Below are 22,317 nucleotides of genomic sequence, written 5' to 3' on the forward strand. Positions count from 1 at the left end.
GCTCTGAACCACATAGACTTGGATGCATTGGTTTTGTCTTTTTGCACTATTAAATTTTGTTTGTTTGTTTTATGTGTATGTATGTATATACGCATTTGTAACATATAAAAATATACTAATTTGAAAAAGTACAGTATATTAATATATTACATATATAAACAAAAAAGATATATATATACTGTATCTTTTTTGTTTATATATGTAATATATATATATATACATACATATATAAGTGTGTATATATATATATACACACACTGTATTTTTTTCATTTAAATATTTATGTCAATATATATATACTGTATTTTTTTCATTTATATATACTGTACAAAAGGTGATCTACGTAGAATGCGCCCAGTTTGCATTTGGTATCTCCAGTATAAATAAGACAACAGTGTCCATATTGAATGCTATGAACTAGATGGTTTAATAGTTCAATGGTTTCTTTATTATCACATGTACAAAGATTCAGTGAAATACATTTTTGCACACAGCTCAACAAGACTATCCCCGTACATAAGCACAATCCTTCAGTTAGTACAGTAGGTGCAGAACAGCCCACTGAGTCCACATGCAAGAGGTGCTATTTTGGTGCCATTTTACAGTCCCAGCTGCACCTGCGAAGGTCAGATGGGAATAATTGCAAGTGAATCACTTCCTCACCTGTAAAGACTATTTGTTCATAAGTCATAGGAGCAGAATTAGGCCAGTGAGTCTACTCTGCCATTCAATCATGGCTGATCTATCTTTCCCTCTCAACCCCATTTTCTTCCCTTCTCTCCTCTCCATAACCTTTGACACCCTTACTAATCAAGAACCTGTCAATGTCTGCTTTAAAAATATCCAATGACTTGGCCTTCAAACTCATCTTTGGCAATGAATTCCACAGACTCATCACACTCCGGTTAATGAAATCACTCCTCATCTTTCTAAAGCTATGTCCTCTTATAGTGAGGTTGCGCCCTCTAGTCCTAGACTCTCTGACTAGTGGAAACATCCTCTCTGCATCCAGTCTACCCACGCCTTTCACTTTTCAATAGGTTTCGATGAGGTACCCTCTCATCCTTCTAAACTCCAGTGAGTACAGGTCCAGTGCCAACAAAAGCTCATCATACGTTAACCCAACCATCAAATTAGACAGTCAGGCCCTTAAACGGCTTAAGCAGCTTCTAAGATGACAAGGGTAAAGATTTAATAAGATCCTGCGTGGCAACTTTTTCGCACAGATGAAGTGAGTTTATGGAATGGACTGCCAGAGGAGGTAGTTGGGGCAGGTACTCTAACAACATTTAAAAGATCCTTGGACAGGTACATGCGTAGGAAAGGTTGAGAGGGATAGGGACCATATGCGGGCATATTGGGTCTAGCTTAGATGGGCATGTTCGTCGGCATCAACAAGTTGGATCAAAGGGCCTTTGTCTATTATGACTCTAATCCACCACAGGCACCAAAACCAAGGAACAATATGCATACTGGCATCTTTTATCTACAAAACATCACGGGAGTATACACTAAACCGAGGATTAGGAACGAACCAAATAATGAATGTCAACAAACCAACAATACTTTGTTCAGGCAGGGGACAAGAGCTCTTTAAAGAGATCGGATGATGAAAGCTATGGATTATCTTGTGATTATCATGGTTATGTGCCCTGACATTAATGTTATTTAATTGCTGAGATGGAGTTAAATGGGATAAACTTCAACTTTGATGATCCGTGTAGAACTCCGGGAATTATTGGGGTGTGAAAATTCACCATCAACCTCCTCCGTTTCCAATTGTCCGGTTCATGTAACAATACCATGTCATCCTTCAGCATGGAAACAAAAAGACAAGAATGGTCATGACTGGATTTGCTCGCTCATTCATTATTTCAATTAGATTTCGAGTCAAGAGAGAAACCTTGAACTTTCAAGCTGATGGGACAGAAATTCTACACACTTGCTCATGTTAGGCTTAAAAGAAATAGCTTTTTTTTTAACTCATATATACATATAGATAATATATAATGAACAAAAATTAAAATAACACCATTGCTAGTGCAAAAAACCACAACATCCATCGTGCAACCAAAGACAGTCCATAGAAGTTCATAGTTGAGGTTGTTGATTTTAATCAGTTTAACTTAAGCAATTAATTCTTCATGGAAAGAAGGAAGAATGCTATATTTACCCAGTCTTACCTCAAGATAGCTCCCAACCTACTAACGAGGTTTGACACTCAAATGCCCTATGAAGTAGCAGGCACAGTATTTATTGCAACTAAGGCGACAATTATGTAGAAACAAGGAACTGCAGTTGATGGTTTACCGAGGAAAAGACACAAAGTGCTGGAGTAACGTAACAGGTCAGGCAGCATCTCTGGAGGACATGGAGAGGCCTTTGACTTATGACTTTCGAAACACAGCGTGGAAGTAGCGACCAGCGATCACCCCGTACACCAGCACGATGCTGCACACTGGGTGGAAACTGGAGCACCCGGAGTCACAAGGAGAACGTGCAAATTCCGTACAGACAGCACCCACAGTCAGGATGGAACCCGGGTCTCTGGCGCTGTGAGGCGACTCTACCGCTGCGCCACTCTGCCGCCCTTTGCCGGATTGGCAACATTTCTGGTCGGGACCCTTCTTCAGAGAGAGAGAGTGAGAAAGACAGTACATGATTATAATCGAGCCGTCCACAGTGTACAGATACAGGATAAAGGGGATAGCGTGTTAACATTTAGTGCAAGATAAAATTCAGTAAATTCTGATAAAAGATAGTTTGAGGGTCTCAAATGAGGTAAATAGTAGTTCAGGACTGCTCTCTAGTTGCTGAACGGATGGTAGGATGCCTGATATGAGTCGGGAAGAAACTGTCCCTGAATCTGGAGTTGTGCATTTTTACATTGTCCCTGTGACTGCACGGGTTTCCTTCCACATCCCAAAGACGTGCAGGTTTGTGAGTTAATTGGCTTCTGTAAATTGCCTCTAGGATGCAACTAGTGCGAATGGCTGATCACTGGTCGATGTGGGCTCGATGTACTGAGGAGCCTGTTTCCACGCTGTGTCTCTAAACTAGAAAATATACTAAACTAAACACCCCCTTATGTACATGATGGAGCACGTCTATTAGTGGAGAAAATATCCTGATGAAAAATTGGAACATCTTATCCATTTTTGTATGCAGATTATCATTCCTGGAATATGGCTTTTTGAAGGAAGCCATATTGAATACCTCATAAAGTATTAACAGCAAAAGACACCGTAATAAAACTCAATACTGTAATAACTGTAGATATTGTCAGAGCAGGAGTTATGAAAATGCTTTGCTCTTCCACAACAATAGATATGACAATGATAAATGGTGCTTATTTTAAAGTGACTGAGTATTTCGGGTCTGTGCGCTGAATTTTAGAAGTTATCGAATGTAATTTCCTTTTCTGAGATCAGCCTCGTGAAAGCATTTCATGTTGTGCTTTTCCGGTAATATAACCTGGTCCAGCCTTCCAACCAAGAACAGTTCTCCACAAATTCTTTACGTTTGTCTTTCCTTACATTCGGGGCGCCACAGTGACGCTGCTGTCGAGTTGTTGCCTAACAGTGCCAGAGACCCGGGTTTGATCCTGACTATGGGTGCTCTCTATGCGGAGTTGGTGCGTTCTCCATGTGACCTCGTGGGTTTTCTCCGGGTGCTCCGGCTTCCTCCCAAACTCCATAGACGTGCAGGTTTATAGGTTAATTGGCTTCGGTAAAATTGTAAATTGTCCCTAGTGTGTAGGATAGTGTTAGTGTACGTGGTGAATGCTATTGTACTTCGTGGTCCGGTATCTGTTATACCTTTGTTATGATTCTGGACGGACCACAAGTACACGTGTTTAAAAGGTTTAAAGGCTGGAGCTTAAATCCAGGCTGTTTATTCAACGGCCACCAGGAACCAGAGTGACCACCAAATCACCTCATTCTCTTATATACATGTTACTACACGGGCAAACAAAGTAGTCTTTGTGATACAACAAAGTAATCCTTGCAATATCACAACAATTGCTGGTCAGCATGAAGTCGGTGGGGCGAATGGCCTGTTTCCATGCTGTATCTTGACACTAAACTAAGTCCCAGTTAGTTCAATTCTCTCTGTTATAATGACATGGCTCTACAAGTTATTTTTCCTTGTGCATATCCAATTTCCTACCGAAATTATTGATTATTTTCTCTTCCCCTTATAGACACCGAGTTTCTGAACCATACCACTTGAAATATGATATAAGGATGTAAGTTTTGCTTTCTTTAAATGGTCTCTTAACACTATTCTCTCTTGCCCCAAATCTCAAATTTGTGCAGCTAGTCCTAATATAACCTTTCTCAAGGGAGACACAAACTGCTGGGGTAACTCAGCGGGTCAGGCAGAATCTCAGGAGAAAAAGGACAGCTAACATTTCGGTTCAGAACCTTTCTTCAGACATACAGGTATACCCAAGATAAACACCAAGTGTTGGAATAACTCGGCGGGTCAGGCAGCATCTCTGGAGCAAAAGGAATAGGCGACATTTTGGTTCTGAAGAAGAGATCTAACCTGAAACGTCACCCACTCACGGACTGAGCGGAGGTGTTCAGCGAAACGATCAGGTAGGTTAAGACGGACTGAGCGGAGGCGTTCAGTGAAACGTTTCGTTGAACACCTTCGCTCAGTCCGTCTTAACCTACCTGATCTCCCGATGGCTCAGCACTTCAACTCCCCCTCCCATTCCCAATCTGACCTTTCTGCCTTGGGCCTACTCCATTGTCAGAGTGAGGCCCAGTGCAAATTGGAGGAACAGCACCTCATATTTCGCTTGGGTAATTTTTACCCCAGCAGTGTGAACATTGACTTCTCTAACTTCAGATAGCCCTTGTTTTCTCTCTCCATCTCAGTTCTCCCAATAGTCTGACTGTCTCCGACTACATTCTACAGTGCCCTCCATAATGTTTGGGACAAAGACCCATCATTTATTTATTTGCCTCTGTATTCCACAATTTGAGATTTGTAATAGAAAAAAATAACATGTGGTTAAAGTGCACATTGTCAGATTTTAATTAAGGCCATTTTTATACATTTCGGTTTCACCATGTAGAAATTACAGCAGTGTTTATACATAGTCCCGCCATTTTAGGCCACAATAATGTTTGGGACACAGCAATGTCATGTAAATGATTGTGCAAGATACATCTTCTGGATGCACTGGGACGCATCCTCAGTGATGTGACCTGGGGTCATCGGGTGTTTCGGGTCTCACAACATCAGACACCCTCGCCCAGGCGACCCAGCCGGGGTTGATCAGGCCCCGACTTGCGTCCCAGCAGCCAACTGCCCACGGATCAGCCCTCTTAATCCAAAGCCATCTCGTGGCTTTCACTGCGGCTTCGCTTGCTGATTGAATGGCCCTCTTCTTTGCCAGCCCAGTAATGCCCAATTGGTTGAGGACTTTGCAGAGTGAGCACCCTGCAAAGCCTCTGCAGCTCACCTCTATGGGTTCATAGCGTGTCTTCCAGCCTCTGTCCCGGCACATCTCCACCAGCTCCTGGTACTTTGCGCGTTTCATCTCATTTGCTTCTTCCATACGCTCTTCCCAGGGCACTGTCAGCTCCAGAATGATCAGCTGTTTTGTCACTTCGGGGGTGATGATCATGTCCGGCCGGAGTGATGTTGCTGTGATGTGCTGCGGAAATCTCAGCTGTTTGCCCAGATCGACGTGCAGCTGCCAGTCAGTGGACGTGTAGAGGAGGCCCGCCCTTGTTTTTGGTTGTGGTCGAGGCTTCTCTCCAGCTTTGACAAAAGTGATTGATTTCTTCGGGGCATGGTGGTGTTTGCTGTTATTGATGGCAGTGGCTATGCTCTCACCAACCATCTTAAGCACCTGGTCATGGCGCCACCGATAGCGACCTTCGCCAAGGGACTTTGGGCAGCTGCTGAGGAGATGTTCTAATGATCCCCTTCCAGTGCAAAGTGGGCAGGAATGTGTCACGCTCTTGCCCCAGACGTGGAGGGTTGCTGGGCTTGGTCGGGCATCGTAGACAGCTTGGACAAGGAACCGGACGCGCTGGAAATCTACCTGCATGATGTAGGACCAGGTAATCCTGCGCTGCGGTATGCTCTCCCACATTGTCCACGCTCCCTGCTGCCTGAGCCCCACCGTCCTGCTCACACACTTTTCCTCCACACCTGCTCGGACCTCTTCCTGGATGAGATGGTGTCTCTCCTTGCCCTGGGCCTTGCCAACATGGGTCTTAGGGAAGTATCCCAATTGCTATGACTCCCACCAATGCCTTTTGTCTTAGGCATGACTCTGCCACCTCCACTTCTTTCTCCACCCTCCATTTCCTCCCTGTTCTCACCTCGATGCCAGCCAATGACACCTTTTGGTCCCTGTAGTCCCTGTACGGTAAAGTAGTCATGTTTAGTATTTTGTTGCATATCCTTTGCATGCAATGACTGCTTGAAGTCTGTGATTCATGGACATCACCAGTTGCTGGGTGTCTTCTCTGGTGATGCTCTGAAAAACTCCTTTGTTGCTTTTGCAGTATGTTTGGGATCATTGTCTTGCTGTAGAATGAACCGCCGATCAATCAGTTTTGAGGCATTTGTTTGAACTTGAGCAGATAGGATATGTCTAGACACTTCAGAATTCATTATGCTACCACCATCAGCAGTTGTATCATCAATAAAGATAAGTGAGCCATTACCTTCAGCAGCCATACATGCCCAGGCCATGACACCCCCTCCACCGTGTTTCACAAATGAGGTGGTATGCTTTGGATCTTGGGCAGTTCCTTCTCTCCTCCATACTTTGCTCTTGCCATCACTCTGATATAAGTTAATCTTCGTCTCATCTGTCCACGAGACCTTTTTCCAGAACTGTGGTTGTTCTTTTAAGTACTTCTTGGCAAACTGTAACCTGGCTATCAAGTGGTTTGCATCTTGCAGTGTAGCCTCTGTATTTCTGTTCATGAAGTCTTCTTGGGACAGTGGTCATTGACAAATCCACACCTGACTCCTGAAGAGTGTTTCTGATCTGTCGGACAGGTGTTTGGGGATTTTCTTTATAATGGAATTATTCTGTCATCAGCTGTGGAGGTCTTCCTTGGCCTGCCAGTCCCTTTGCTTTTAATAAGCTCACCAGTGCTTTCTTTCTTCTTAATGATGTTCCAAACAGTTGATCTTGGTAAGCCTAAGTTTTGGCTGATGCCTCTAACAGTATTATTCGTGTTTCTCAGTCTCATAATGGCTTCTTTAACTTTCATTGGCACAACTTTGGACCTCATGTTGATAAACAACAATAAAAGTTTCCAAAGGTGATGGAAAGACTGGAGGAAAGACGGGGTGCTGAGAGCTTCCTTATACCTGCATTAAGGAGACAATTAAACACACCTGAGGAATTGCAAACCCCTGTGAAGCCATGTGTCCCAAACATTATGGTGCCCTGAAATGGGGGGACTATGTTTAAACACAGCTGTAATTTCTACATGGTGAAACCAAAATGTATAAAATGACCCTTTAATAAAACCTGACAATGTGCACTTTAACCACATGGGATTTTTTTCTATTACAAATCTCAAATTGTGGTGTACAGAGGCAAATAAATAAATGATGGGCCTTTGTCCCAAACGTTATGGAGGGCACGGTAACTTTGTCCCGCCCTCTCCCCTGACATCAGTCTGAAGAAGGGTCTCGACCCGAAATGTCACCAATTCCTTCTCTCCAGAGATGCTGCCTGACCTGCTGAGTTACTCCAGCATGTTGTGTCTACCTTCGATTTAAACCAGCATCTGCAGTTCTTTCCTACACATATATCCATGCTGTGAAAAAGAAACAGCTAGTTAGCTGAAGGAGAAAAAACCCATTATGAATTCACTATGCCTAAGGTTTGAATAAATTTCTTGCAACTATTTAAGCTTAAACATTAAGAAAAGTAATTAATAAGCTTGGTTCATCCATCAATAAATTGTGTTCAGGTCATTAACAATCTTTGTTACAACATACCCACACTTGATGGCACTGAGGGCAATGAGTCCTTATGAGGGGCATTCTAAAAATTATGTTTTAATTTTTAATGCTTATTAGCTCCTCCAAATGGACACAAAATGATTAAAGGGATAAGAAGAATTGAAATATGAAGATTGAATAATACATAATAATCATAAGAAAATTGTAGCATGATTAGGCAAAAATTAGTTCAGCTTAGTTTAGAGATTCAGCACGGAAACAGGCCCTGTGACCCACCGAGTTCGTGACTACTAGGATCCCTGCCCACTTACATTATCCTGCACACCCTAGGGACAATTAACAATGATACCAAGCCAATTCACCTCCAAACCTGTACGTCTTTGGAATGTGGGAGGAAACCGGAGCTCCCGGAGAAAACCCACGCATGTACATACTCCGTACAGACAGCACCTGTAGTCGGGATCAAACCGGGTCTCTGGCACTGTGAGGCAGCAGGTATATCGCTATGTCACTGTACCGCCATCATTGGCTTTCATTTCCTCTGATCTCATGACATGCTCTTCCTTGACCCCGGATGATTGGGTGTGTGGAGCAGTTGGAAGTGTTACCATAGATGGATGCGCTCTTTCACGCATTCTCTTGGTTCAATGGGTCAATGGTTCTTTTATTATCATGTGTACTAAGGTACAGTGAAATTCTTTGTTTTACATACAGGGTAAGTAAGGCTATTGCCATACAGAAGTACAATCCCTAATAAAGTGCCCAACCCCTCCCTATATCTCAAGCCCTCGAGTCCTGCCAACATCCTCTGAAGAAGGGTCTCGACCCGAAACGTCACCCATTCCTTCTCTCCCGAGATGCTGCCTGACCTGCTGAGTTACTCCAGCATTTTGTGAATAAATCGATTTGTACCAGCATCTGCAGTTATTTTCTTATCCTCCTAAATCCTGGCAACATCCTCATATGCAAGAGTTGCCAGGTTTTGCCACCATTTGTAGCTAGCTACCAAGGCCCGTTGCAGCAATGGCCTACATCCGGATCGTCCAGTGAACCAATGTCCCTCTCCTCGCCCGGCCAGCTCCAGCCTTGTGCTCCAAGGGGGTGCCTCCCACAGCCGTCTTTGAGGGGGTAAAGTAAGACCCCTTGGTTGTCCTCACCGGCCCTTTGTCCATCATCCGCCACTGTCGCCCGCTATCTCCACCCTTTGTTTCCGGGTCTTCGAAGCCAATCGGGAAACAGGACTTCAATAGTCAATAGTCAATTTATTTCTCACATTCACATAAATGTGCAGTGAAATGAAAAATTACCCGCAGGTCAACAATAAGACAAATAAGAATAATCAATAAAAATGCAATAACACATACAATCATAAACCAACACCAAACAAAAGAAACATCCATCACAGTGAGTCTCCTCCAGTCACCTCCTCACTGTGATGGAAGGCCAGAATGTATTTTTCTCTTCCCCTGCCGTCTTCTCCCGCGGTCAGGCTGTTGGAGTTGCCACGTCGGGGCGGTCGGGGCTCCCGACATTGAAGCCCCCGCCGGACGGTGAAAGGTCCGCTGTGGGCCGACCCAAGCCCCGCGATTCGGGGCGGGCGAAGACGCTGTCGCTGCCGCTGCCAGAGCTCCCGATATCGACCCCCACCCAGAGGCCTGCGGGCTTCCGACGTCCAGGCGGCCCGCGCCGAAGCCTCCGGAGATGAGTCGCAGCCGCTCCCGCAGCATCCGAAGGCACCCAGGGCCGCAGGTGGTGAGTCCGGGCCGTGGGCTCTGCGAACCAGAGCCCAGTTGGTCCCAGCCGGAGCCCGCAAGCTCCAGGTGCATGGCCGGTGGTAGGCCGCAGAAACAAAGGTCGGGTCTCCGTTCGGGAGAGGCAATGTTACAGTCCCCCCCCCCCACATAAACTACATCATATTTAAACTACAATTAAGACAAAAACAACAAAAAACATAAAAGACAACGGACTGCAGGCAATCCGCAGCTGCGAGGGCAGCGCTGGCTCCTCCCTATGACTTGCAGCCCAGTGGTATGAACATCGACCCCACTCCAGGTGGGTTCCCCAGTCCCCAGGGTTTCTCCATTCCGGGAGTTTCCACCACGCGCGGCCTTCTGGGAACTTAGGTTCTCTAGGTCGACTACTCTCTCCACAAACAGGGTCCCAAAATCTTACCACCCCACCCCTGCACCCCCCTTCCCCACTATCCTCTCCCCTCCCCCTCCCCCACTCCCTTTTACCCCCTCCCTCCTTCCCCTCCCTCACCCCCTTACCCTCCCCCCTTTCCCCTCCCCCTTCCCCTCCCTCCCACTCCATCCCCCTCAACCCCTCTTATCCTCCCTCCTCCCCCTCCCTCTCTTCCCTCCTCCCTCTACCCCTTCCCTCCCTAGGAGATACTTTAAAATGTGAATAACTTAAAAAATATAACACCGATTTCAATGAAACTTCTTCCATTAGCACCAAAGAGACGACGGTGAGTAAAGTGGGCCTAAAATTGTCGCGCTATCGTGTACCGTTTTGGCTGTAGTTCAGGAACAAACAAACAAATGAGTTTTAGTATATAGATGTACCTAGGTAAGGTGAAATGCTTTGTTTTCCATCTAAGCCAGTAAAATCATACAGCAGACCTCACCTAGGCAGTGCACAAGTGTCACCACGTGTCTGGTGCCGACAAAGTTACAAAAGTTCACCGAACAGTCCTATCCACGGCCGGCTGCCACAACCGACCCCTCCCTCCACCAACCCCCGCCAGGCCCCCCTCCCCCCTTCGTTCTCAGCAGCCCCCCCCGCCCTCTCCCCGGCCAGGACCCCCTTTCATTCTCAGCAGCCCCCCCCGACCTCTCCCTGGCCAGGACCCCCTTTCGTTCTTGGCGCCTCCCTGCCTCATCCCCCCCATTGTTCACAATGGTCCACTTCGCTCTCAATGATCTCGTGAAATGCTTCAATTTATATGGTACCTCCTCTAACGATTTATCCCAAAGCAATCTGTAACCCATATAGCTTCTTCTCCATCACGACCATAATGTAGTAAATGTATCAGCCACAGAGTGCGACGTGATAATGAACAAATATTTGCTCAGCAATATTATTGATTGATAGATGTTTACCAAGACAGTGAAGATAGCTCTTCTCTGAAGTGTTGGCATGAAGAGTGTGGATGAAAATCACTCGTCTCGACATTAAAAGACTGAATGATTGATGCTGAACCGTGAGCTGGGATACCACCTGGGCTGCTGTGAATTTAATTTTGAATAATTATCTGAATCTGGAATATAACATGAGAGAGCAAATAGTGCTTAATTTTCCCTGTAGCGTAACAGCAACAGAACAATGAAATCCTTGCAGCAGAATAACAGGCCTGTAAACGCAGTAAAAGATGATAATATGTAATAAATAAAAGCAATTCATTAATTAATTGCCACAAAACTGGGGGTGGCAGACCAGTAGAGTTGCTGTCTTACAGTGCCCGAGAGTCGGGTTCGATCCTGACCACTTTTTTTTTTTCTTTTTTTTTAATATATAAAAGTTTTATTCCAAAGAAAAACATACAAACATACTAAGCAAAATGTGATCAAACAAAAGCCGCCTGTATCGGCAGTTTACAAGTTAAACAATTATCACATTAAAATCCCGCCATCTCTGTCAACAGTACATTCAACCCCACGCGGCGACCAGCGTTCCCGGAAGGCTTCCAGAGTCCCCGTGGACACCGCGTGTTCCCCCTCCAGGGACACGCGCGCACGGACGTAAGCCCGGAACAGGGGTAGGCAGCCGACCTCTGTGAGGCCGTCGACTGCCCGCTGCCTGGACCCGCGGATGGCCATCTTGGCCAGGCCCAGGAGCAAACCGACAGGGAGACCCTCTCCTCCCTCCTGACCCTCCCCCCTCTGTGCCGGGTGCCCAAAAATTAAAAGCGTAGGGCTAAAATGGAGCCAGAACTTGAGGAGCAGCCCCTTCAGATACTGGAACAGGGGCTGTAACCTCACGCACTCTGTATACAAATGGTACACGGTCTCCTCCTCGCCGCAGAAGTGACAGGCGGCAGACGAGACCGTGAACCGGCTCAAGTACCTGTTACAGGCTATAGCCTTATGCAACACTCTCCACCCCAGGACCCTGATGTAAAGCGGGAGGACCCCCTTATAGAGAGACCTCCACTGGGGACCGCTCCCGCCGTCAGGTGGTAACACGGACCGCCAGGGCGTGTCCGGACGGAAGACGAGAGCGAGGAAGTGGAGAGTGTGCAGGAGCAGCCTGTACAAAACGCGCCTCTCCGCGTCACGGAACGGCACGCTGGGCATCTGGGAAAGGCGGCTCATATTGCGTGGGGCCGGCTCTCGGGAAGGGACCCGTGCCGTGGGCCCAATGAGCAATTCCGACGGAGCGGGGGTAAGCCCAGTCGGAATCGCTCCACGCACACGCCTCTCCTCGACACCCACCGTGACAGGGTGAGGACCGGCCCCCCTCACAACCACAGCACCCCCCTCCCCCTGAGGAGCAGCGCCCTGGCTGAAGGTGACCAAATTCCTGGCTCTCAGGAGATCATGGTAAAAACCAGGCAACTCCCGCCTAGCGCGCTGACTCATGCCCGCTACCGGGAGCCGTGATCCCTCCTGGAGGCAGTGCCACTGGCAGAAAAAGTACGTGGCCAGCGAGTGCCATCTGGGAGGGCACTCGGAGTACACGTACCTCCGCAAGGTCCTGAGTCGGAGGGCTGCCACCTGAGTGCGGACGCAGACCAGCGCCTGACCGCCCTCCTCCAACGGGAGACTCAGAACCCCAGCAGAGACCCAGTGGTTCCTCTCACCCCAGAAGAAGTTAACTAACCTCCTCTGTATCATGGCGATGAAACGAGAGGACGGGACCAGAGTGGCCAGCCGGTACCACAGCAGAGAGGCCACCAGCTGGTTTATGACCAAAGCCCTACCCCGATATGATAACACACCAAGGAGGCCTGACCAGCGCCCCACACGGGCGACCACCTTCGCCTCCAGCTCCTGCCAATTCGCCTGCCAAGCCCCCTCAGTGGGACTCAGGTAGATCCCCAGATAGAGGAGGTGCGTGGTGCTCCACGCAAAAACTGCCATCTCCTCCGGCAGGGAGTCCACCTGCCACTGACCCACCAAGAGCCCAGCACACTTCCCCCAGTTAATCCTGGCGGAGGATGCGGCTGAGAACACCCGCTGGCACTCACGCATCCTCCGCAGGTCAACCGGGTCGGTGAACATTAGTAGCACATCGTCGGCGTAGGCCGAGAGAACCACCTCCACCCCCGGCCCCGGCAAATCCAAACCTGCCAGCCGCCTCCGTAGGAGACACAGGAATGGCTCCACACAGAGGGAATAAAGCTGGCCGGACATGGGGCATCCCTGACGAACCCCCCTCCCAAAGTGAATGGGAGCCAACAAAGAGCCATTGACCTTGACCAGGCACTCTGCAGCAGCGTATTGGAGCCGGACCCGGGCCACAAAATGGGGTCCGAATCCAAACGCCCGCAGAGTCCCGAGAAGGTAGTCGTGTCCCACCCGGTCAAACGCTTTCTCCTGGTCAAGGGAGAGAAAGGCAACGGACTGACCAGCCCTCTGGCACAGATGGATCAGGTCCCGGACCAGATGGATATTGTCCTGGATGGACCGGCCCGGGACTGTGTAGGACTGGTCAGGGTGGATCACATGGGACAGCATGGGCCCCAGGCGATTGGCCAATGCCCGTGCAAAGACTTTGTAACCCGTACTGAGAAGAGAGACCGGGCGCCAGTTCTTCAAGAGGCGGAGATCGCCCTTCTTGGGCAGCAGGACGACGACTGCCCTGCGCCATGAGAAGGGCATCTCCCCGGTCGCCAGGCTCTCCCCCAACACCTTCACATAGTCGCCCCCCAGGACACCCCAGAAGGCTCGAAGAAACTCCACAGTCAGCCCATCCAGCCTCGGAGACTTGCCCCTACTGAGCTGGTGCAGGGCACCAGTCAACTCCTCCAGAGTTAGGGGATCATCGAGGCGCTCGGCCACCTCCCTGCACACTACGGGTAAGCCCTCCCACAGCACCCCTTGTGCCTCCTCACTAGATGTTCCCTCGGAGAACAGAGTGTCATAGAATGACCAAACTTAGGCACCGATCCTCTCCGGATCTGTGACGGAGGAGCCATCGTCCACAAGCAACTCGACAAACTGCCTGCGGGCACCTCGGCACTTCTCCAGGGAGAAGAAAAAGGGGGAGGCGCGGTCCAGATCGTGCAACATCTGGACTCGCGACCTCACATACGCGCCCCGGGACCTCCTCAGCTGCAAGTCCCTCAGTGCCCCTTTCTTCTCCTGGTACTCCTCCCACTCACACGAGTCCCCCTCCGTCTGACCCAGGCGAGACTCCGAGTCGAGCAACTCTCTCTCAAGCCGTCCGATCTCGGAGTCCCGCCCCTTGGTCGACCCCCTCGTGTAGTCCTGGCAAAACAGACGGACGTAAGCCTTCCCTACATCCCATCACTGCCTTAGGGAAGGGAAACGCCCCTGCCTTTCCCTCCACTCCGCCCAGAACTGCTTGAATGAGTCCCGGAACCGGCGCTCCTCCAGCAGCCGGTTGTTGAAGTGCCAGTACGCGGACCCTGCCCGTGTGCGCGTCGGGATAAAGTCCACTCGCACCAGGCAGTGGTCCGAGCACGGCTCCAACCGCATGGAGGCTGCCGAGACACAGGACACATAAGCCTTAGACACATATACACGGTCAATACGGGAACCACCCCCCTTAAACCTGTATGAGAAGGCGCCGGAGTTGGGATGGAAATTCCTCCAAGGATCTACTAGCTCAAAAGAATCCACCAACTCCCTTAATGTCTTGACCGCTGCCGGATCGCGCTGAATGCCAGAGCGATCTCTCGCCTCAAGGGTACAATTAAAATCACCCCCCAGGAAAACACACTCCCCCCGATCGATGGTGTTCAACAGCGCGGTCACTTCTTGTGTTAACCGCGTCTGCATAGCACCGCTCTTGGGGGCGTACACATTAATAAAATGTAACGGCACGCCATCCAGGCGCACGGCCAGATACAACAACCGGCCTGGTACAATGTCCTGCACCTTGACAATCTCCGGCTGGAAAGATGGGGCCAACAGGAAGGCCACTCCACTCGAAATGGAGGTGAGATGTGTCATGTAGACCCCCCCTTCCCACTCCAGGAGCCAGGTGGGCTCGTCACTAGCCACAGTGTGTGTTTCCTGCAGGAAGCTCACCGCGTACCTCCCGTCCCTCAGCACCGAGAGATGGTGAAACCTACGGAGAGACTCCCTGGCCCCATTAATATTCAGGCTGGCTATAGTGAGCTTCATTTTGAAAGCGCACAAGAACTTTTACCAGCCCCCCTTGACGGAATGGAGCCTCCCCGAGCCCTGTGCCCTTTCTTTAGGGACTTAAAAAGCTCTTGGAGCTGGCGCCGCTCATTTTTCAATACACCTGCCATGTTCCCCTCCTCCTGAAGGATGGCATAAATGGACTGCAAGGGTACCGTCAGGTCTGACCAGAGGTCGACAGTCAGATCTGCCTTATTCCTCTTCCCTCTGCTGTCCTTCAGAAACTTCCGGAGTTCCCAGATATCAACAAGCCGAGACACGGGGCTGCGGGTGGGACAGTCCATCAACTCACTGTCGCTGGACTCCACGTCCCCCTCCTCCTCCTACTCAATGTCTGAGCCCGAGTCTGGATAGTTCTGACTCCCAGCCGCCTCGCTCACCCCTCCCTGTGAGGTGGGCGGGTCGGCCACATCACCCGGTCCCTCCTCCGTCACCATCCCACCCCCAGGATCAGTGACGGGGGCAGGTACCGGTACCTCTAACTGTGGCAAGCTGCCTGGTAAATGGCCAGGCTCCTGCACACCCCCACCGCCCTCTGTAACCGGATTGGGGGCAGTGATGTCGGAGGAAGTCTCCGGGGCGGGCAGTGAGAGGGTACGTCTGGAGTCCGACCGAAGGACACGATCCGAAATGACCATGTCCTCCTTCGCACCCAGGGCACCCGGCCCAGCACCGTCACCCAGAGAGTCCCCGTCCCCCACCACCAGGGGAACCACCTCGCTCTGGCCCTCAGGGGGCGATGTTCCCGGAGTCTCCCCTGCTCCCTCAGCCGATGGGGCAGCACACCCCTCAATAGGACTCGTAGCCTCAATGGGGAGCATGGGCTGGGGACCCACCCCCACACTCAAGTCCCCCCCATCAATCTTCCCCTGGTCACCCTCTAAGCCAGCGGACGCAATCCCTGGGGGAACAGCCCCCTCGGGTAGTGTGTCACCACTCTCAGGTGGTCCCTGCACTACAGAGGCATCCTCCTGCCCAGAGGAAGTGTGTACTGGGTACTCTGCCTCAACAGGGGAGAAACACCTCCCTTCAGGTCGCCCCTGACCTTCAGGGCCGTTCTCCGTGTCAGAGGACCCGTGCCTCCTCCTCTTATAACCACTAGCGTGCGGTGGTACAGTCAGCTACATTGCTGAAGCCTGTTCCTCCGCCCCGCCATCTACCTGCTCATCCTCTCCAGCCTTCAGACCCTCAGGCTCAGAGGCGAGCTCGATAATATCTACTGCCGGGGGACCCTCATTAAGGTGACCTTCTGCCTGGCGTCCCGCTTGAACGTTCTTCTTCTTCCATTTAGCTTTTTTACTCTTCTGTCTCTCCCAGTGCCCCTCATCTACCCCCCACACTGCACCGGCATCCTCCGCCACAGGTACGGGACATGGGGGTGGTGGGGGAATGGAAGTTGGGGGCAAGGGAACAAAGTCATCACGGGCCACCGTGGTAGAACCAGCAGCCCCAGATGGGCCAGCACTGCCTTTCTGGGCCACCTTGGTGGAGCTGGCAGCCTGGTGCTTGGGACAATTCCTGCGGAAATGCCCCACCTCTTTGCATGCATGGCAGCGTGCTTGGCCCGTGTTCCAAAACACGCGATAGCAGAATCCTTCCCATTCAACCTCAAAACTCCCCTCCATATCAATCCCCTGTGCCAGCTGTATGTACACACGGCGATTGAACGTTAATGCATGCTGCATTTCGGGATCATCCAACCTATGCAACAGTTTGGTGGGCCCAGACTGCACCTCCCCCAGCTTAGTTACATGTGGGAGCAGGAGCGCGTTCGGAACATAAGGGGGAACGTTGGACAGCATGACCGGCAGCACGGGCCGTCCCCATGGGTCCACCGCCATGTAAATCCCAGCCACCGTGATCCCCCTTTCCAGTGCGGTAGCCACCGACTGCTCAGTCTTTAGGATGACAACAGCCTTCCCACTGACCACCGCGCCTGCGATTATGGCCTTCTTGCCAACAGTCTCCCCCAGCGCGGATAGCACAGCCTTGAAGGTAATGTTGCCCTGCAAGGTCACTTTCACCCCGTGTATACGCCCCAACAACTCATGGCCCTTAGTCACGGAGACTGCCGACTGTACGGCAGCTGCATAATTCTTGGGGGCCGCCATCTTTAGGGCGTGGAGCAAAACAAAACGTCTCCGTTTTTTATAAGTCAAAGCAGTCGTTCTGCTATTGCTGCACCTCCACGCATTTGCAGCAGTTTAAAGTCGTGAAGGCTTTCCTGGCAAAGCAACAGAAGCAGTCTCCTCCTGATAAGATAGGGAAAAGTCCGTGCCAATCCTCCCGTCGTAGAAAATGGAGCTTCCGGAGGCTTCTTCCCCAGGTCTCGGTCGCCCTCCCGGCTTCAACGAAAATCCAATGCACTGTTGCCGTACTTACCCGGCACACCTGGACCGGGCAAAGTCGGTGTGGGAGGGAGCTTTCCGATGCTACAGACCACAAACACCGCTCCAGACTCAGCTCCCACCAGTTCAAGTGCAACTTGGCATTCCGCCAGCCACTGCCGCTCCTACGACTTTCAGAAAACACGAACAAATCCTCCCCAATTAGAGGACTCTTTCAACAAAGAGAGTCTCTGCTTTCCGACAGAAGTCCAAAAAGCAAATTCTGACTGCTTTCGTTTGTCCTCGCCAAACAAATCCTTCGAAAATAATCAAATCCTCACAGCCAGCGCCACACACCCACGTCCGATCCTGACCACGGGTGCTGTCTGTCCGGAGTTTGTAGGTTTTCCTTGTGACCTGCGTGGGTTTCCTCCTACATTCCAAAGACGTGCAGCTTTGTCGGCTAATTGGCTTGGTTAAATTGTAAATTGTCCCGAGTGTGTGCAGGTGAGAGTTAGTGTGCGGGGATCGCTGATCGGTGCGGATTTTGTGCGCTGAAGGGCCTGTTTCCGTGCTGTATCTCTAAACGAAGCTAAACTAAATACTAGTGCAAGAAACTGTTAGTCATGTGTGGCACCCAAGACGGTCCGTAGAAGTTCGTACTTGAGTTTAGATTGTGTAGTGTTCAAGAGCCTAATGGTTGTTGGGAAGAAGCTATTCTTGAAACTGGTGGGTACAGTTTTCAGACTCCTGTACCTTAGAGTCATAGAGTCATAGAGTCATAGAGTCCTACAGTACAGAAAGAGGCCCTTCGGCCCATCGTGTCCGCGCCGCCCGTTACCAAACACAGTCTAATTTTAATCCCATTTTCCCGCATTTGGACCGTAGCCCTGAATGTTGTAGCATTTCAAGTGCCCATCCAAATGCCTAGTAAACGTTGTGAGTGTTCCCGCCTCCACCACCACCCCAGGCAGTGAGTTCCAGACTCCAACCACCCTCTGGGTGAAAAAGTTATTTCTCACATCCCCCCGAAACCTCCCTCCCCTTACCCTGTATCTATGTCCCCTCGTTGTTGAACCTTCCACCAGTGGAAGAAGTTCCCCGCCATCTACCTTATCTATGCCCCTCATGATCTTGTACACCTCGATCATGTCCCCTCTCAGCCTTCTCTGCTCCAGGGAAAACAACCCCAGTCTGCTCAGTCTCTCCTCATAGCCGAGGCCCTTCATCCCTGGCAGCATCCTGGTGAATCTCCCCTGCACCCTCTCCAAACCTTCTTCCTGATGTTGGAGTGAATTGAGAACTAGGGTGGGTGTGGGTCTATGATGATGCAGGCTGACGTTTTGAGGCAACGTCCCCTCTCGATCCCCTCAATGATGGACTAATCTCCTCCGCCTGCATGTTTAGTTAGTTTAGTTCAGTACATTGCCACGTGTATTAGGTCCAATTAAGAATATTTGATTTAGATTTTTTTTTAGAGATACAGCGCGGAAACAGGCACTTCGGCCCACCAAGTCCGCGCCGCCCAGCGATCCCCGCACATTGACACTATCCTACACACGCTAGGGACAATTTTTACATTTTACCCAGTCAATTAACCTACATACCTGTACGTCTTTGGAGTGTGGGAGGAAACCGAAGATCTCGGAGAAAACCCACGCAGGTCACGGGGAGAACGTACAAACTCCGTACAGACGGCGCCCGTAGTCAGGATCGAACCTGAGTCACCGGTGCTGCATTGGCTGTAAGGCAGCAACTCTACCGCTGTGCCTTTGTGTTCTAACCAGTCAGTAGAAAGAAGGGTCTCAACCCAAAACAACACCTATTCCTTTTCTCCAGAGATGCTGCCTGACCCGCTGAGTTACTCCAGCTTTTTGTGTCTATCTTCAGCAGAACAATCGACCCATCCACAGATACATGATAAAGAAAATAACATTCAGTGCAAGAAAAGTCCAGTAAAGTCCAATTAAAGATAGTCTGACGGTCTCCATTGAAATAGATAGAAGCTCAGGACCACTCTCTAGTTATTGATAGAATGGTTCGCTACCCGATAACAGCTGAATGTGATCCATCTCCCTCCATTCTCTGCATATCCACGTGCCAATGTAAAAGCCTCTTAAACACCACTATCGTATTAGCCTCCACCACCACCCCTGGCAGCATGTTCCAGGCACATACCACCCGATGTGTAACTAAACTTGCCATGCATATCTCCTTTACACTTTGCCCCTTTCAATTAAAATATAGAAAATGGATGCTTTAACATATCATCTGAAGGACAGTAAACATAGGCAAGGTAGCGCAGCGGTAGCGTTGCTGCTTTACAGCGAATGCAGCGCCAGAGACTCAGGTTCGATCCTGACTACGGGTGCTGCACTGTAAGGAGTTTGTACGTTCTCCCCATGACCTGCGTGGGTTTTCTCCGAGATCTTCGGTTTCCTCCCACACTCCAAAGACGTACAGGTATGTAGGTTAATTGGCTGGGTAAAGGTAAAAATTGTCCCTAGTGGGTGTAGGATAGTGTTAATGTGCGGGGATCGCTGGGCGGCACGGACTTGGTGGGCCGAAAAGGCCTGTTTCCGGCTGTATATATATGATATGATATGATGATATGATAGAAACATAGAAAATAAGTGCAGGAGGAGGCCATTCAGCCCTTCGAGCCAGCACCGCCATTCATTTTGATCATGGCTGATCGTCCACAATCAGTAACCCGTGCCTGCCTTCTCCCCATACCCTTGATTCCGCTGGCCCCAAGAGCTCTATCTAACTCTCTTTTAAATTCATCCAGTGAATTGGCCTCCACTGCCTTCTGTGGCAGAGAATTCCACAAATTCACAACTCTCTGGGTGAAAAAGTTTTTTCTCATCTCAGTTTTAAATGGCCCCCTCCTTTATTCTTAGACTGTGGCCCCTGGTTCTGGACTTGCCCAACATTGCAAACATTTTTTCATGCATCTAGCTTGTCCTCTTATAATTTTATATGTTTCTATTAGATTCCCTCTCATCCTTCTAAATTCCAGTGAATACAAGCCCAATCTTTCCAATCTTTCCTCATATGACAGTCCCGCCATCCTGGGGATTAACCTCGTGAACCTACGCTGCACTCCCTCAATAGCAAGGATGTCCTTCCTCAAATTAGGTGACCAAAACTGCACACAATACTCCAGATGTAGTCTCACCAGCGCCCTGTACAACTATAGAAGAACCTTTTACTCCAATACTCAAATCATCTTGTTATGAAGGCCAACATGCCATTAGCTTTCTTCACTGCCTGCTGTACCTGCATGTGTACTTTCAGTGACTGGTGTACAAGGACATCCAGGTCTCCTTGCTCTTCCCTTTTTCCTAATCTGACACCATTGAGATAATAATCTGCCTCCTTGTTCTTTCCGCCAAAGTGGATAACCTCACATTTATCTGCATCATACTGCATCTGCCATGTATCTGCCCACTCACTCAACCTGTCCAAGTCACCCTGCTACTTCCTAACATCCATTTCACAGTTCACACTGCCACCCAGCTTTGTGTCATCTGAAAATTTGCTAATGTGTCTCAGTCTCTGCTCTAACTGCAAAGTGTTTCACTTAACGAATTTTGTTTCTTATGAAGAAGATTGCCTCGCAAGCATTACTTTTATGATTGGTATCTCAGCCCTACATAGAGTGGATGTGGAAATAATGTTTCCAGTAATAGGAGAGTCTAGGACCAGAGGTCACAGCGTCAGAATAAAGGGTCATACATTCAAAATGGAGATGAGGAGGAATGGGTGGTGAATCTGTGGAATTCATTGTTACAGACAGCGGTGGAGGCCAAGACATTGGGTATTTTTGAGGCAGATCATGGTGGCGGTCTCTGTGGCGGCAGCCCAGGCACTTCCCGGCGTCCACAACAACGCTGAGACTCCCCACCTTCCCCAGAGCCGGCCCCTTCCCGCCCACATCACCGCATGGCCAGATATGGCCGTAGCTTCCACTCACCCCAGGGAGCTGGGGAGTAGACAGTTGACAGATGCAGGTCTATAATTCCCTGTTTTCTCTCTCGCTCCTTTCTTGAAAAGTGTTATTACGTTAGCTACCCTCCAATCCACAGGAACTGATCTTGAATCTATAGAACATTGGAAAATAATCACCAATGCGACCACGATTTCTAGAGCCACCTCCTTGAGTACCCAGCGATGCAGACCATCAGCCCCTGGGGATTTATCAGCCTTCAGTCCCATCAGTCTACCCAATACTGTTTCTCGCCTAATGCAAATGTCTTTCAGTTCCTCTGTCTCCCTAGATCCTCTGTCCTCTAGTACATCTGGGTGAATGTTTGTGTCTTCCTTAGTGAAGACAGAACCAAAGTACCTGTTCAACTATTCTGCCATTTCCTTGTTCCTCATAATAATTTCACCTGTTTCTGCCTTCAAGGGACCCACATTTGTCTTTACTAATCTTTACTAATCTTTTTCTCTTAACATACCTAAAGAAGCTTTTACTATCCGTCTTTATATTCTTGGCGAGCTTACCTTCGTACTTCATCTTTTCACCCCCTATTGCCCTTTTTTTTACATTCTGATGTCCTTTGAACATTTCCCAATCCTCTGGCTTCCCGCTACTCTTTGCTATGTTACACACCTTTTCTTTTAGTTTTATACCGTCCTAACTTCCCCTGTCAGTCACGGTTGCCACTTTACTCCCCTTAAAATCT

General features: G+C 49.4%; 1 protein-coding gene across 1 annotated transcript in view; it reads right to left on the reverse strand.

Annotated features, from left to right (window-relative positions):
• Window positions 1–495: 495 nt before the first annotated feature.
• The window catches only part of LOC144600209 (protocadherin-1-like), a 520,454-nt gene continuing 498,632 nt past the window's right edge, over window positions 496–22,317 (reverse strand). The window contains exon 6 of the mRNA XM_078411731.1: window positions 496–1,811. The gene's annotated coding sequence lies outside the window, so the exon portion shown is untranslated. The remainder of the gene's footprint in view (window positions 1,812–22,317) is intronic.

This window comes from Rhinoraja longicauda, chromosome 14 (assembly GCF_053455715.1).
Source record: "Rhinoraja longicauda isolate Sanriku21f chromosome 14, sRhiLon1.1, whole genome shotgun sequence".
Taxonomy (NCBI): Eukaryota; Metazoa; Chordata; class Chondrichthyes; order Rajiformes; family Arhynchobatidae; genus Rhinoraja; species Rhinoraja longicauda.